At 44.4% G+C, this 17700-nt stretch overlaps 1 protein-coding gene and 1 pseudogene across 3 annotated transcripts in view; one reads left to right on the top strand and one right to left on the bottom strand.

The window, feature by feature from the left end:
• Positions 1-17059, bottom strand: part of MAP3K20 (mitogen-activated protein kinase kinase kinase 20) — a 210707-nt gene extending 193648 nt beyond the window's left edge. The window contains exon 1 of one of the 3 annotated variants that reach the window (XM_053597117.1): positions 16792-17059. The gene's annotated coding sequence lies outside the window, so the exon portion shown is untranslated. Of the gene's footprint in view, positions 1-24; positions 200-16791 lie in introns of those variants that run through there. The other 2 variants (XM_053597119.1, XM_053597118.1) reach the window with 2 other exon arrangements.
• On the top strand, positions 1716-2576 carry LOC128590043 (COMM domain-containing protein 3-like; annotated as a pseudogene).
• Positions 17060-17700: the final 641 nt, after the last annotated feature.

Genomic DNA, 17700 nt, shown 5'->3' with positions numbered 1-17700 from the left:
ACAAATCAAAACAAAAATACTCACCCTGGCAGCTAATGCAAATTCAAGGGCGACTTGTACAAACTTTGAAATACAGCCGTCCACAGAGAAATGGCTCAGATTCCCCCCTGACAAAACCTGTAGCAGCACTTCCTACACATCCGGAGGAGCTCTGCCTTAAAGGCTACTGTGTCACCAGGTCTGCTATCAGGAAGTCCTGGACAAGCGGGAAGCATGCTCTCCCCGGTGAGCTTGCATAGCTCCTCTGGCATCTAAGGCATGCCCTCTCCCCACATGGCACTCACTTCACACAGAATATGCATAGACTAAGCTGCAGAGAATCCTGAGCACACATTCAATGTTTAGACTCCCAAAGCAAACTTTCACTTTCAGGATGATAAAAAGGCTGGCCAGGTAGTTTCCAAAAGTGGCTCCCTGCATTATGTATCTTAGCAGAACTTAATCAAAAAGTAGAAAATTTGCCCTGGATTACAATATATTATGTCACAAAAAGAACACCCTAAGGATACTAAAAGCCCAGCGTGGTGGCTCATGCCTGTAAATTTAGTACACTGAGGCTGAGACAGGAGAGTTGCTTGAGTGACAGAGTTCAAGACCAGCCTGAGCAAGAGCCAGACCCCATCTCTAAAAAAAATACATAAATAAAAATAACCTGTCAGGCATTGTTGTGGGTACCTGTAGTCCCAGCTGCTTGGGAGGGTGAGGTAAGAGGATTGCTTGAGCCCAAGAGTTTGAGGTTGCCATGAGCCATGACCCCATGGCACTCTGCGAAGGGTGACAAAGTGAGACTCTGTCTCAAAAAAAAAGGATATTAAAAAATATATATTATGCTTGCTTCCAGAGGAACAGATATTATTACAGTGTTATTTTTTGTGGTCGAAAGAGTTTTACTATTCTCTAGGTAAGTGGTCATTCTTAATATCCCATGCCAAACCACAGATTAGCAGAAAAACCAAACCAAAGCATTATTCTTTTATCCATAGCAAATAATGGTATTTTGATTTTTTAAGAAGATGTCTCCATTCTTGGGAAATACATGTAGACATTTAAAATATGATGTCTACAATTTACTTTAAAATAGTTCAGCCCCAGCCCCTGCCCATCCTCCAAACCAGAAAAAGTTTGTGTGTGTGTGTGTGTGTGTGTGCACGTGCAGAGAAAGAGAGAAGGCACGCACGTGTGGCAAAATGTTGACTGACAAATCTCGGGAGAGATATATGGCCACTTTCTACTCTTCATTTTTCTCTGGGTTCCCTCCAAAAAAGCAGGGGTGGGGGGGACAGTTTTTATCTATGTAAATTGGCAAAATTTCTGTATAAACAACGTGAGGCTTTGCTGAGTGATATACACAATTAGCTCAGAGACCCTAATGTGTAGCCTGACTAGCCATCCCATTTTACTGAAGAATGATGATTTCTTACATCAGCGGTTCTCAGCCTGTGGGTCGCAACCCACAGGAACTTTATTAAAGGGCCGTGGCATTAGGAAGGTTGAGAACCACTGTCTTACATGAAGTCAAACTGTTATACTTGGAAGAGAAGGCAAAGAGGAAGGTTGTTTATCCTGTAAAGTTTAGAAGATAGTTTAGAGTCCACATAAAAACATGCGGTGGTGGGGGGAACCACAGTACCCAATAAACTTCTGCTAAAATTCATATTCAGTTAAATACAGAAAAGAAACGTGGTGTGCTTGTCGAAGGTCACAGCGCACTCACAATGGAGCTCTCGGAGTATGTGCAGAAAGGCTTCCAGATGCTGGCCAATCCTGGCTCCTTCGACTCCAGCGCCTTCACCCTTCTCCTCCGGGTGGCTTTCCAGAGCCTGCTGGACGCCCAGGCGGACAAGGCCGTGTTAGATCACCCAGACTTGAAACATATCAACTCAGTGGTTTTAAAACATTGTCATACAGCAGTTGCGACTTACATACTGGAGGCAGGAAAGCACTGGGTAGACAAATCAACTCTGAGCACTTATCTAGAAGACTGTAGATTTGACCAAGAGCAGATAGAACTATTTTGGATGGAGTATCAGAATAATAAGAATTCCCTAGAAATCCTACTGGAAAGTATAGGCAGATCTTTCCCTCATATAACTGATGTTTCCTGGAGGTTGGAATATCAGATAAAGACCAATCAACTTCATAAGATGTACAGACCTGCATATTCGTGACCTTAAATGTAGAGAATGCAGATTCCCAAACCTACCCAAAGATTAGTTTTAGTTGCAACATGGAATAATCACAGGGCTTGGTAGGGAAACTTAAAGATGCTTCGAAAAGCCTGGAAGGAGCAACTCAGTTGTAACTGAGGAAAGTAACGATCCACGGGAGAATGTAGAGGAAAACCACAAACACCCTGCCTTCAGCAAACCATCGTTTCTGTGAGCTGGATGTCCTCCTTTCCAGTAGAAAAGATTTTTCCTTTTAAATTTATGCCATTCATCAGTTCTGACACTTTTTTATACGTGTGTAAAGGTTAAGAGGGAAATGCTGCCTAAGTATTTGAGTCCTCTTTTATACCTGTGCATTTATCCTATGTTGATCTTTTTCAACTATGAAAGGAAATAGACAGTGTAATACCGTGAATAAATAAGGTGTTTCCACAGAAAAAAATAAATATAAAAAAGAAGAAAGTTTGGATAAAATTTAGGACAGTGCCGAAAGTAGGTACAGTGAGTGGGAAAGCTAAGAAGTTTGTTCAATGAAACATAAAACACAACTGGCAAAAATTTCCCAGCACTACAGATGCTATACATATATATATATATATATACACATATATATATCTTTTTTTTTTTTTTTTTTTCCTTTTTTTGAGACAGAGTCTCACTAGGTCACCATCAGTAGAGGGCCGTGGCATCACAGCTCACAACCTCAAACTCTTGGGCTTAAGCGAGTCTCTTGCCTCAGCCTCCCAAGTAGCAGGGACTATAGGCGCCTGCCACAACCCCTGGCTATTTTTTTGTTGCAGCTGTCATTGTTGTTTAGCTGGCCCAGGCCGGGTTCAAACCTGCCAGCCTCAGTGCATGTGGCCGGTGCCATAACCACTGCGCTATGGGCATTGAGCTACTAGGTATATATTTTTATTAATTATTTTTATTAAAACATACAAAATAAAATAGAACTACAGTTTACAATTAAAAAAAAAAAAAAAAAAAACAGAAGTCTTCTGCCCTAGTATTCCCCACATCCAATCCTCACTTTCCAGAAGCAACTGACTTCAACTCCTTTAGGGTCTTCTGCTGCTACTTAATAACTCCATTATTTCTAGATAATGTGTTTATATAGCTATTTTATTTCTCCATTTTAGATATCATCTGTTAACGTCTCCTTTGGAAGATGAGGATTTAGTTCTCATATACCGATCTTTCCCTCCACACATACAAATACGTCACACTTACCCACTGCTCCCTGCTTCCCACTATATTGCAACGTTTGGTTAAGTCAATATTCAGGGTCTACCGCAGTCTGACAAAGTATTATTCCCACCAGTGCCATGCAGGATTCAATAATTGTATTTCCTTTCTTGGGTAACTTTTTGTTTCTCCTAGAATTATTAGCTACTCTGTTTTTGCTTTTTTGTTGTTTGCGTAGTCTATTACATTCCTAAACCTTATGCACCTCGTCAAACTCTCCCAAGAGCTACAAAACTCCTCTCAATGAAGTAAAACAGTAGGTAATTCTTTCTTGTTTTTTTCTTTGTAGTTCTCTTTTTTGTTGGAGACATTCCTTCTACACCCTTTGTTCTGATTCAATCGGACTGAAATGGTGGTCCCTAGGTTTGACCGGGAATGGGACTTCCCTTTGCCACAATCCTAAGAATTTCTTTCACCTCCTTCCTTTGTGGAAAACCCTCTCTTTAGAATTTTTGTCTTCACTTCCTTGGTTTATTGCCTCACTTTGACTGCACACATCTCCCATTAGCTCCTGGACACAACACAAAGAATATAATGTTTTGAGGGTGGCGCCTGTGGCTCAAAGGAGTAGGGCGCTGGCCCCATATGCCAGAGGTGGCGGTTCAAACCCAGCCCCGGCCAAAAACTGCAAAAAAAAGAATATAATATTTTGAGAATCTGTAGCCTGACTGGGTAGGAGATTCTAGGTAGAAAATGATTTTCTGCATAATTTGAAAGTATTACTTCATTTTCTTCTTCTTTCTAAGGTGGCTATCAGTCTGATGCTACTCTGATTACTAAACCTTCTAACAATTATTTTTTCCTCTCTGAAAGTATGTAGGATCCTCCACTCATCCCTGGAATCCTGAATGTTAACAGGATATGCTAAGGACTTAGTCTTTTCCATTCACTGGTAGACACTCAGTGAACTCTTTCAATCTGTAACTCATGTCTTTTAATACCAGGGGATTTTCTTGGGTTATACCCTCAACACATGTAGCCACTTTTACTTTGTGTCTTCTCATTTCGCACACACACAAGGACCTCTCACATCTCCGTATCTTTGCCCAGCCTAATTCTGTACCCAGGAAACTCCTATCCCTGTCCATCTCCATGAGCAGAGTGAAATTCTCCCTCTTCAGCGTTGTGTCACTTCTCTTAACCCATTCAGGTTTCCCTAAAGGCAGAACTCATTCATATCTACATCTAGATCTTTAGCGCTCAGCACACACAGCCACGTACAGAGTATGCAGCTTTTCCATTAAAAATGTTTGGTAAATAAATGAATAGTTTCTGGCTATTTTTCTACTAAACCTTTTTTTTTGAGACAGAGTCTCAAGCTGTCACCCTGGGTAGAGTGCCGTGGCATCACAGCTCACAGCAACCTCAAACTCTCGGGCTTAAGCGATTCTCTTGCCTCAGCCTCCCAAGTACCTGGGACTACAGGTGCCTGCCACAACGCCCGGCTATTTTTTGATTGTAGTTGTCACTGTTGTTTGGCAGGCCCAGGCTGGATTCGAACCCACCAGCTCCAATGTATGTGGCTGGCGCCCTAGCTGCTTGAGCTACAGGCACCGAGCCTCTAATAAACCTTTTGAAGCTGGAAAGATTTCGACCAAATTATGTAATTTGGTAGTAGTTCTAGTTTTTCCAGGTGTCCCCAGAGAATTCTGAAGCAAATTCAGAAACTGTTGACTAGGCTTCCTAGAAGACTGACTCTGTATGGGACCTCCAATGTTGGCTGCCTTATCCAGAGTGAGGGAGGGAAAAGGAGTAGAGACATTCATTCCAAAAGAGGTAGAGATCTGACCCAGAATGAGATCAAATGGAATCAGTCTAAACCCTATGCTGAAGAGCAAGCTCAGCGAATATGGATGAATTAAGGTAAGATCAGTCACATCTAACAGTGACCTAACAGGTGCCAGAAGACGACCAGCCTCTCCAAAGCACCCTTCTCCAGGATCTTCACCCCTTGACGTGAGGTGAAGAACAGGAGGCAACTGGCCATGCTCTTCCCAGAATCAGTTACTTACTTTGTGAGACACCTTGCCATTTGGGAACTGGCTATCTATGAATGGAACTGTGCAATTACTTGAATGTTCCGTTGACACCATAGAAAATTAAGACTTGTCTGATTACCAAAGAAATTAATAATCTAGGGTGTATGAGTACAGGTTCACCCTGGGAGCTCGGTACAGCACCATGGACTTAGCAGAAAAACTGGTTGAGATTCTCATTCCTGTATATACGAATATCAGGCCTTTGAGAGACATTTTTTTCGAGTTTTCTCTCCTTTAATTTAAAAAATTATTATTCTAGGAGGATGACATATGATCAGAAGAATGAAATTATCTGAGTTGCTGGTTAATCATACTTAGGTCATGTTGGGCAAAACTGCTACTTGACCAAATTATGTTTTAATTTTCAAATGTATTCTCCAGTAAATATACGACAATTTAATAGTAAGAGTCACCTATATAAATTTATTTACTGAATATATTAAATCAAGTATGTTGTTTTCATCTCACCCTGTTAAAAGAACAGCTTTTACACAAAAAAAGGCAATTTTGCTCCAGGCAACAATTCTCAGTCCTAATTTTGCAGGATTCTAACTTTAGCTTCTTCAACTCCAAAAGCTGTTTTAAATGTTAATTATCTGCCACACAACACTGACGGGTAGGTAAGGGAGAGCAGGAATATCACCAAAATCAAAGCATGATAAGGCATCATGATTCTGTAAATGTTGGAAATCACTAAAATTTTGTGATTGAATCTAATCATTTGGGTATTGAGTGGCACTCAAAATTTTTAATTAAAACTTAATTCAAAGAAAATGTATTAACTACATTGCCGAAAGCAATATTACACTTCTATTCCCCCCAAAATGGATTTTGTTTCCCGATACATAGATTTTCTGTTTTGCTTTTAGACTTTTCAGATCAGTGTTGACCTTAAATACATCATCTGTTTTCCCCTCATTACTTTTGCCCCAAATTAAAAACCAAAAAGACCCTACTAAAGTTCTAGCAAAAAAAACCCGTAAGGTTTTAGAATTAGACACATGTGAATCTGAACTCTGCCTCCACCTCTCAGTAACTTTGAACCAATCACTTTTTCTCAGACTATGGCATTTCCAGAACAATAAATTAAAAATTCCAAATCCTCTCCATTCAGTGTCTCAAAACTAATAGCAGAAAAGTTACCGAGTTTGCACAGTATTATCTGACTTCACTGCTACGTTTTTGCTTCCAAATACCAAATATTTCAACACAGAAGCAGCATGGTCTAGGGGAAAGACCCCTATTAGAGAAATCCAGTAGTAAATCTGAGCCTCCCAGCTATTTATCAACCTTGGACAAGGCACTGTGCTGCTCTGACACTGATTTTCTCATGGGCAGTGTCTATTCTGCGTAGATCCTGGAAAGTGAGAGATGTTGTGACAGAGCCTCTGTGAGCACTGTGCCCAGTACACGACATACCATTACAAAAATTACAGTTTCTTATTTTAAGAAGCTTTGATATCATATTTAGCTTTTTATTCCTTCAGCCTTTGTGGTCGGATACGTTCTTCCCAATAGTTTTCCTCTCCCCATTTTCAGAATTGTTTTTTATCTCTTAGTTTTGCAAAGCAGGTCTTAATAAATGTGGTATGGCTCCTTAAATTCTTCTCATCTTTCTTTCTTTCTGTATGTTTTAATTTTTTTTACTCTGCTGTTTAATGCTTTTGGTTTTGAACTTTTTTTTTTTTTTTGAGACAGTTTTACTTTGTCACCCTCAGTACAGAGCTGTGGCATCACAGCTCACGGCAACCTCAAACTCTTGGGCTCAAGCGATTCTCTTGCCTCAGCCTCCCTGGTAGCTGGGACTACAGGCGCCCACCGCAACGCCTGACTATATTGTTGTTGTTCAGCAGGCCTGGGCCGGGTAAGAACCCACCAGCCCTGGAGCATGTGGCTGGTGCCCTAACCACTGAGCTAGGAGCGACCCTGTTTTGAACATTTTTGAAAGATCTTATTAGCAAATAATTATGATTTTAAAACTATTTTCACAAGGTAAATATTTAAGTTATTATACAAAAAGACAAAACTTTGTTTGTATTGTTTAGATGCTAGATTCCAGGATCTCTGTACTCAATGGCAGCACTCCCTGAGGAAGGTCCTGGAGGGTACTCAATGGCAGCACTCCCTGAGGAAGGTCCTGGAGGGTACTCAATGGCAGCACTCCCTGAGGAAGGTCCTGGAGGGTACTCAATGGCAGCACTCCCTGAGGAAGGTCCTGGAGGGTACTCAATGGCAGCACTCCCTGAGGAAGGTCCTGGAGGGTACTCAATGGCAGCACTCCCTGAGGAAGGTCCTGGAGGGTACTCAATGGCAGCACTCCCTGAGGAAGGTCCTGGAGGGTACTCAATGGCAGCACTCCCTGAGGAAGGTCCTGGAGGGTACTCAATGGCAGCACTCCCTGAGGAAGGTCCTGGAGGGTACTCAATGGCAGCACTCCCTGAGGAAGGTCCTGGAGGGTACTCAATGGCAGCACTCCCTGAGGAAGGTCCTGGAGTGTACTCAATGGCAGCACTCCCTGAGGAAGGTCCTGGAGGGTACTCAATGGCAGCACTCCCTGAGGAAGGTCCTGGAGGGTACTCAATGGCAGCACTCACTGAGGAAGGTCCTGGAGGCTACTCAATGGCAGCACTCCCTGAGGAAGGTCCTGGAGGCTACTCAATGGCAGCACTCCCTGAGGAAGGTCCTGGAGGGTACTCAATGGCAGCACTCCCTGAGGAAGGTCCTGGAGGGTACTCAATGGCAGCACTCCCTGAGGAAGGTCCTGGAGGGTACTCAATGGCAGCACTCCCTGAGGAAGGTCCTGGAGTGTACTCAATGGCAGCACTCCCTGAGGAAGGTCCTGGAGGCTACTCAATGGCAGCACTCCCTGAGGAAGGTCCTGGAGGCTACTCAATGGCAGCACTCACTGAGGAAGGTCCTGGAGGCTACTCAATGGCAGCACTCCCTGAGGAAGGTCCTGGAGGCTACTCAATGGCAGCACTCCCTGAGGAAGGTCCTGGAGGGTACTCACTCTCCTGGGGAACTATCATCTTCCTCCGGATCTTGCCCACTGCCTATCAAAAAGACACCCCGCTCAGGAAAACTGCAACTTGCTCATCAAACACCTGTCAAAATTTTTTAAATTAAATCCATTTTGCAAAAAGATTAACTTTACACGAAGACCTTTGGACTGTCTCTGGATATTTCTATTTTTTTAGTTTTATATGTGCCTGTTATTTCTAAATTTAAATCCTTCCCCTTTTTCTAACTCTTTCTTTTTCCCCTGTTTTACAAAAATTAAGTTACAAGTTTATTTTTGATATAATATAAGAAGAAAAACTTATTTTTTTATCATGACTTGGATATTACCAAAATAAGGGAAAAAAGACTTTTCAAAAACAGCCCTCAGCCTTCAACAAATTATTTTGCCAGCCCTTGCTGCCCTAATATTTACTTATGCAATTATTATTTCAGCCTCTTAACATAGATCAGTGAATAAATTAACAAAAATGTGCTTTGCCATCATGTGTACTAAAACAGTAACACTTGGAATCCTTGTGCTACAATTATTTTTTTTCTTACAAGTTCTATCTTCAAAAAAATGGAGAAAGCTCTAGCTTGGTGTATTTACTCATAACATCAAGGTCAAAGATTCAAAGACTCCATTGCTGAAGAGGACTGCTATTCTACTATATATATATATATTTTTTTTTACTCACTAAAAAGATAAAAGCTCTGGACAGTGCCTGTGGCTCAGTGAGTAGGGCACCGGCCTCATATACCAAGAGTGGCGGGTTCAAACCCAGCCCCGGCCAAACTGCAACAAAAAATAGGCAGGTGTTGTGGTAAGCGCCTGTAGTCCCAGCTACTCGGGAGGCTGAGGCAAGAGAATCTCCTAAGCGCAGGAGTTGGAGGTTGCTGTGAGCTGTGATGCCACAGCACTCTACTGAGGGCAACAAAGTGAGACTCTGTCTCAAAAAAAAAAGATAAAAGCTCTGAGAGTAGTAGGAAGAGATTAGTATACAAACAGACATAGTGCTGTGTCTACCATAGACCTTTCCTTCTCTCCTCCAGTGCTGCTCCCAGAAAATAGTGTCTTACCTAGAATAAGATGGTCTTAGTGAAGCGGACTCCTTCAGGTGTGGGTATTGAGGAAATTCAACTTTAAATAAGACAAAACTCAGAACAGCTATCGTTTCACGTTCCCCCCACCCCCCATCTGTGCTTTGCCATATAAATCATGTAGCTCTCTTGCAACAGTTAAAAGCAGTATTTTTAAAATGAAAACATGCTAGTTAAAATAGAACATTCTTATTTGTATTTTAGAATTTCAATGAATAAAAATCAGCTTCCATGACATGCTTCCTTGCCAGAATTTTTGTTGCCAGAAGTGAAAGACAGAGGGATGAGAACGTGGTTGGTGGAGCCACTGAGGCCCCAGAAATGCTATGTGGAAACACATGTGTGCTGAAAACAGAAACCCACAGACAAGCCACGCCATGGGCCACTGTAGGGGCTTCTTGAGGAAGAGCATGGGACCAGAGTGTGGAGAAGGTGAGGGAGCTTGCTGAAGCAGCTTCCGAGGTTGCCTGAGGAGGAACACGTGGTGTGCAGGCCGGGGCTGGGAGAAAGCTGCAGCCCCGGAGCCCACCTCAGTCTGCCAACCCCACCCCACGCCTAGGCCTGCTGTCACTCAGCTTGTTTTTGCGCAGCTATGTCCTATCAAATAGACAGTATCTGATCACCTTGGCTGCTGCTAAGCAGATACAATTTTGGACTGATGACCTAGAATGAACGTTCCCTGAGAAGGGTAAATGAGAGTTAAAACCTGGTAACACTGGCGTGAGATGAAAGGAAACGGGGATGTGAAGATCAGAGAAGACGGAGACCCTGTGTTATGTTTTGCTGACTGAAAGGCAACGCTATCTTTTTAGTTTTTGGCCAGGGCTGGGTTTGAACCTGCCACCTCCGGTATATGAGGCCGGAGCCCTACTCCTTTGAGCCATAGGCGCTGCCCTGAAAGGCAGCGCTATCTATGGGCAAAAGTTACAGAAGGAATTCCTGGCTATAGAACTGTCCCACTGGTAAGCACGCCACCCTTTTTAGTAATGAGTGAGCCATCACTGCGGGCATTCGATAGAAGGTAAGGGTGTGGCGTAGGAGACTCCTGCATCAGCCAGGAGAGCTGAACCAATGTTTCTTTCGGATCTACTCCAACTCTATGAGTATGATGGCTAATTAACCTACTATAAAATACGGCTGGTCTCTCTCTCCTTCTGAGAGATGCTCTCATGAACCTGACATATGTGCAGGTTCACGGAGAAGCACACAGATCAACATCAGTGAGGGAAATAGTAGAAACAACTGGGCCACCCTCCCAAACTGGCTAGCAAGGTAAGGACCACAGTCCACATTTCCATCCTACACTTCTCTTCTCCCTCCCCCCCGTTCCTAAACCAAAGAGCTCTCTTCATTTTCAAAGTCATAGTATAATCAAAGAACATAGAATTCTTTGGGGGATGATCCACCCCTATTCTTAGCAAAACAGAATTACACTACCGCATGCACTGGGCTGGGCCGCCAGGCTAGATGGTGCCATCCCCTTTATTAGAACCCACCTCGTGCTCCTCACGCACTTATTCCCTTACCTGGAGCAGACAGCACTGTGCAGAAGGTGTCTGAATAAACACACGTCCTACAGCATCAATTCTGCTTTACGATTTGGGGAAATAAGCCCAGCAAGGGAGGCAGCCCTGTAGTCCGAGCTACTTGGCCGCCTGAGGTGGGAGGATGGCTTGAGCCCAGAAGAATAAACATCTGTCTGTTTGTATTGGTTTGTCCAAGTAAGTAAAAAAGAGAATGCAAAATCTACATGAATTTTTAGGAGTAAAATACAAGGTTTTAAAGGAAGTATTTGCTTATATTGGGAGTATTTACAGCCGTTTATCTACAGATTCTTTTTTTTTTTTTTGCAGTTTTTGGCCAGGGCCTGGGTTTGAACCCACCCACTCTGGCATATGGGGCCGGCGCCCTACTCCTTGAGCCACAGGTGCCGCCCCATGTATCTACAGATTCTTAAAGAAATACATTCCTTCTTCCCCGCAATAGGGTACGTTAGTAGGAAACTTTAATAAGCAAAGATTTACTCCATAACCTGCACACAGTGAATCTTTCCTTCTCTTCTTGGTTTTCCTGTACAGAGGTCCAGAGATGAGTCTAGAAAGAAGGGTACTGGCTCCGAAGACAAGCTGTACTCAAAATCAGCTGCAAGAATGGTTCCAAGTGGTTGTGGTTCTGTCCTCTGTTCATAGAACTCCCAAATTCTTCACACAGATATGTATTTTTTTTTAATTTTTGTTATGACTTGAAAAAATTTCCAATTAATATGAGGGTACAAATGATTCAGTTACAATGTTTGCATCTGTTAGGTAAGGTTCCTGTTATAGTGGTGCCCTGTCCCCAGGAGGTGTGCCATATACCTTGACCTTGTGCCCATAGGTGGGAGCACACAGACACCCCCTCCCCTCCCTCCTCCCATCTCCTCCCCATACAGATACTTAAGTGCATTTATTTTCAGATTCTTCCCTCAAAAAACATCACAAAGCTTTCATAAACACATTTCAGAAGCTCCCATGCTCAAAGCAGTAAAGTACTTATAAAAATCTGCTACCTACCCCTACATACACACGTATGGACTGTGGAACATAGCAGGCTACCAAGGGCAAGCCTGAGCCAGTACAGGTGGGCACTAGGTTGGAACGTCCCTGCCAAAACTCTTGTTGAAATGTAATTGCCAATGTAGCAGGGCTTTAAGAGATGATTAGGTCCTAAACAGACCAGTGCAGTTATGGCAGGAGGGGGCTCGTTCGTTACCTTGGGAGGTCAGCCGCCTTTTTCTCCCTGTCTGTGCACCTGCTCTGCCTTCCTTCCTTCCCCCAGGGGATGATCCTTGCCAGATACCAGTGTCATGCTCTTAGCCTTCGCAGGCTCCAGAAATGTAAGCCAAACAAACTTCTATTCCTTATGCATTACCCACACCGAGGTATTCTGTTATAGCAGCGGAAGGACAGTGGGCCAAGCGGAAGGACAGTGGGCCAAGCGGCTCTGTGCATAACTTGAGAGATGTGGTGAAACACTCTTCCCTACTGCTCCGTGGCCTAAGTTTCAGGCACTGGTTCAAGCATTTCTATGTGCTGTCTCTATGCTGCCGTACCCCATAATGACATTTCAGTGAGGGACTGCGCGTACACAACAGCAGTCCCAATGATTATAACAGAGCTGAAAAATTCCTATCACCTAGAGTCACACATCCCCGTGCAACTCATTACTGGTGTTTGTGGCGATGTAAACAAACCTACAGTGTTGCCAATTGTACAAAAGTAGAGTGTATACAGTTCTGTTCAGTACAAAACCACCATCTTAGATGGTTATGTATGGACCTTTTATCCTTATTTTAGTGTAGTCTTTCTATTTAAAAAAAAGAAATAACTGTAAGCCTCAGGCAGGTCTTCAGGAGGTGTTCCAGAAGAGGTTGTTATCACGGGATACAACAGTTTCATGCATGTTAGTTACTGTCCCTACAGACCCCTCCAGTGGGACGAAACGTGGAGGTGGAAGACAGTGATACGAATGATCCTAACCTGTGTAGGCCTAGGCTAATGTGTTTGTTTAGATTTTAACAAAATGTTTAAAGAGGGAAAAAAAATTAAGAATAGAAAAAAGGATATAAAGACAGAAAATATTTTTGTACAGCTAAACGGTGTGTTTAAAAGTGTTATTATAAGAGTCAAAAGTTTAAAAAATTCAGTTTATAAAAGATTAATTTATTTTTGAAGAAAGAAAAACATTTTTGTAAGTTTAGCGTCGCCACAGTGCACTGTGTTTCTAAAGTCCACAGCAGTGTACAGTAAGGACCTCGGGACCTTCACACTCCCTCACTCCCTGACTCACGGGGCCGCTTCCTGGCAGTGCTGTGAGTTCCATTCATGGTAAGCGCTCTGTCCTTCAAACTGTATTTTTACTGTACCTTTTCTGTTAAGACATGTTTAGACACGCAAATAATTACCATTATGCTACAATTTGCCTCCAGTATTCAGTTCAGTCACCTGCTGTAGAGGTGTGTAGCCTAGAAGCAATAGGCTATACCAGATAGCCAAAATGTACAGTAAGCATGTAAGTATATTTTTTCTGTCATTCACACTAGAGGTACAGTGCCCTGGCAGTAGGTCATTGCAACCTTGAACTCTTGTATTCAAGCAATTCTCCTGCCTCAACCTCCCGAGTAGCTGGGATTACAGGGATGCGCTACCACATTTGATGAATTTTTAAATTTTTTTTTTGTAGAAATGGCATCTCGCTATGTTGCCCGAGCTGGTCTTAAACTCCTGGGCTCAAGCAATCCTCCCACCTTATCTTCCCAACATACTAGGATTACAGGTGTGAGCCAATGTGCACCCAGCCTTATATATAAGTACATTACATGTGTATAATGTTCACACAATGACCAAACACTTAAAAACGCAGTTCTCTCAGAACCATCCCTGTCATCAAGTGACAAGTGATTGTATTTATCCTCAGGAACAGGTATCACTGTGCCCAATCTATACGTGAGAAAACTGAGGATCAAGGGTGTAAAAGTAGCCCAATTCAATTACCTAACTTAGAACAACCGGAATTCAAACTCAGGTCTTTTCCCAACCAGATCATTCTGCCTCCTCCTATTAATTTGCCTTTTTTTTTCCTCTTCAAGTTGACTCTTTTCTTATTACTGGATTGCTTACCATCCACCTAAAGTTTATAATTTGAAGCTTTAATTTCCTACTAGCAATGGTGACACTGGGGTTAGGGTATGAAATGTACGGCTGCTTTGCTCACAATCTTCTAATGTGTTGGGATTATTTAACTGCTATTAGTGTATCATCAGTGTTCCACCATCCCTAGGAGGGTCTGACATAAAAGCACCCGTGTATCAGTCAAATCAGTTTAAGCTCTAACATTCAAAGCTCTCTTCCCTTAACAGGTACAGTTTTCTGGTAACAGCTAGAACTCTGCCTATTTGTGTGTAGTGGGGCAAGGTTAACAGCCACAAAAGAAGTAGCCTAAATCTTCCTTGCAGTAAGACGAAAAGGTATCTTAACCAAGATTCCTATTACATTTAAACAGACAAGACATCTACCCTGTCAATCTGTCCTGGGTAGAATAAAATGGAAAACAAATGGCCCAAATTGATCTTTTATTTCCAGCATCTCAGGAAACAGAAGGCTATTTTAGTCCAAGAACTTCTATATCACCACTGATACCTTTTTCCCAATTTTATATATTAAAAAATTCTCTCTCTTCTGCATCTATCAATTTCTAAAATCAGTATTTTGCTCTTTCACTGTACACCAGCGGCTTCACTTTACGTCTGACCTCTTTTCAATAAAACATGATTGTGATTTCTCCAGTGTTTTCTCTGATGATTGGATTATTCACCCCATGCCCCTCATAACTCCTGTTTATAATTATGTAGCCCTATCAAAGTCAGTTGCACTGCTCATTCCAGATAGGCACTGAGCCAATAAATTGCCAATAACACTCACTCTTGTGCTAACTTAAAATACACAGCGCAACTTGCCAAGTTGCCTTATTTGGCAAGAAGGCCCCTGAGTTCCCAAGATCTTTGACCATCCATTTTTAGACCCAAATCCTTGTGCTTAATATTTGAATTTTTCTCTCTCTTTCTTTCTCCTTCCCCTTAATGTATCCTTACGTAGTTCCTAAAAGAATAAGAAAAAGAGATGAATCATTTCTATTCCCTTTCCTAGACAAGAAAAAAAAAATCCCTGCAACTGAATTACATCATTTACTCTGAAACTTTTGGTTCAAATAATATCTTGCAGTTTTAAAAAAATTCCAAAAACAATCTCAAAAAGTTAAAGTAGGAATAAATTGTCAAAGATTAAAATAAACAGTGCACACGGCTTCAAAAGACTACTTTTATCTTAATTATCTCTTTCCAAACAAACTGAATTCCTATTTATTTACGATCTCCCAAACCTCTCACTATTGTATCAGGAATTTTAAACAATGACTCTACAAATGACTAAAACCATTATTAAAATGCAGCCAACACATACTTTTTTAAAAATCCCTAAGACATGAAATCTCACTGTGGAGAAGGGCAGACCACAAATAAGGCATTAACTGACCTCGAATAATTTTTTTATTTTTTTCTTTAAACATGTTTGTAGGTTTGGATCCATTAAATATTGGCTATTCATTACAACAAAAGTTAGGAAAGCAGGAAGGCTCTCCTAAAACAGCTTCATGAGTAAAGTAAGAATGTACTTCACAACAATATCAACTCAAATATCCTCCAACTTATTCTGTACGATGACTCTCATGCCCCATTATTAATAAGAGCTGCTTATTGTAATAACGTTGACATGAACCACTAAATTGTGTGGCTTTCCTTATTAAAGAAACTAACAAAAATAGAAATTAAGTTCCCCATAAACAGGGGAGCATCAGAATCACACATTTCTGGCAATCTAACAAAGATGTCCCCCCTTTTCCAGCAATTCGATGTCATCTAGCCAGTTTTGAGTTGAAGTTTTTCCGAAAGCTGTCACGAGCCGGCGGGCGAGGCGGCGGCCTGGGCGCGCAGCTCCGGGCCTGGCGGGGTCTGGGCGCCCGCGGAGCGGACCCGGAGTCGGCGAAGGAGACGCCCGCGGCCGGCCCCGGAGAGGCCGAGCGAGCCGGCGCTCCACGCCGCCCAGACGCGCGGCAGGAAGGGCAGCGAGCAGTCGCTCAGGGCAGAAAGAAGCTCCCGGCCGAGTTCCGCAGAAAGCAGAAGTTACCCGCTCCCCGCGCCAGCAAGGTCTCTGCTGGGAAGTGGCCCGAGCCCTGCCCCGCTGGGGACACTCGCGTTCGCCTCCCGGCAGGGCCCCAGCCACCCGCTGCGAGGCCGCGGGGCCCGGCCCGGGGGCGCCCCGGCCTACGCCGCACGCCCAGATCCCGAGGCGCCCCGGCCTGCGCCCCGCTCCTCCGCGCTCCAACTTCTCCGCGGGACGGGCCCGAACTTTGGCGAACCGCACTTGGCGGCGCCGCGGCCGAGATCCGCCGCGGAATCCGCGGGCGCCGGGGGGGCTCGCTCCGGCCCCCGCCGCCGCCCGGGCGGGCCCCGGGTCCGGGAGGGGCTCCCCGCGGGCCTCCTCCCGGGGCCCGGTGGACTCCTGCCCCGGCACCGGCTCCGCACGGGTCCCGGCCCCCGGCAGGGCCTCAACCCCGAGACCCCGGGACGCCTGCGAGCGCGGCGGGCCTCGCCCCCTCCCGCCCTCGCTCCTCCGCTCCCTCCGCAGCCCCCAGCCCGGCCCTACCTGCTCCCGAGCCGGGCGCGGACGGCAGCCGGGGGCGCGGAGGCCCCGCGCACGACGAGGGTGGCGGCGGGGGGTCGCAGGGACAGCGGCCGGCGGGGCTCCCACGCTTCCGCCCGATCAGGAGTTGAACATTCCGCCTCTCCGCGCGGCGCCAATGAGGGAGACAGTCGCGGCAACAGCACCACCTACCTCCCGCCGCGGAACGGCTGGGCCTCCCTGCCTCGCCCGGCACGCCCGCCGCCCGGCCGCCGCGGAGACGCGCCCGTAGCCCTGGGAAGGCGCCCCGGCATCCCGACCTGGGCCCCGGGGAGGCGTCCGCCCCAGCGCTGGGGGCGCTCGGCGGCGCGCACCTGCCCTGTGGTGGGAGGAGGAAGGAACGCTGGGGGAGAGGGTCCCCTGGCCCCCTAGTACATTAACATCTTTTGACAAGTTAACTCAGTCCTTATCAACAAACATAGGCGCTGGGGATACCAAGTCAGAAGTTAATTCTCTAGTAGGGAAGAGTCCACACATGTAAAGAGATTCTGAAGAGTTAGGGCTAAAGCCTGCCTGGGTGGAATGATCAGTAAGAATGTAGGAAATCTTGAGGAAGGGTCGTGGTCTGCTACTCTGGTTGGTGACTTTAACGGAGCCAAATTCAGCTAAGAAGGCTAGAATCTATTGCAGGTGTAAGCAAAAAAAAAAAAAAGGTGGGGTGGGGTGGAGATGGGCATTGGGAAGGAAAGGACATTGTTATGCTAAAAAATTCATATTGTAGGAAATGAAATAATTCTAAAAACTATCTGGGCATTAAAGGAAAAACTCAGGCTTTTTTGCAAAGACCCGGATTAAGAGTGCCCTGTTCATTCTACCTTTCTTTTTTTTTGTTTTTTGGCGGGGGCTAGGTTTGAACCCGCCACCTCCGGCATA

Source organism: Nycticebus coucang, chromosome 7 (genome assembly GCF_027406575.1).
Source record: "Nycticebus coucang isolate mNycCou1 chromosome 7, mNycCou1.pri, whole genome shotgun sequence".
Lineage (NCBI taxonomy): Eukaryota > Metazoa > Chordata > Mammalia > Primates > Lorisidae > Nycticebus > Nycticebus coucang.
The sequence above is the reverse complement of the archived record's forward strand: the minus strand, read 5'-3'. Positions and strand labels throughout refer to the sequence as shown.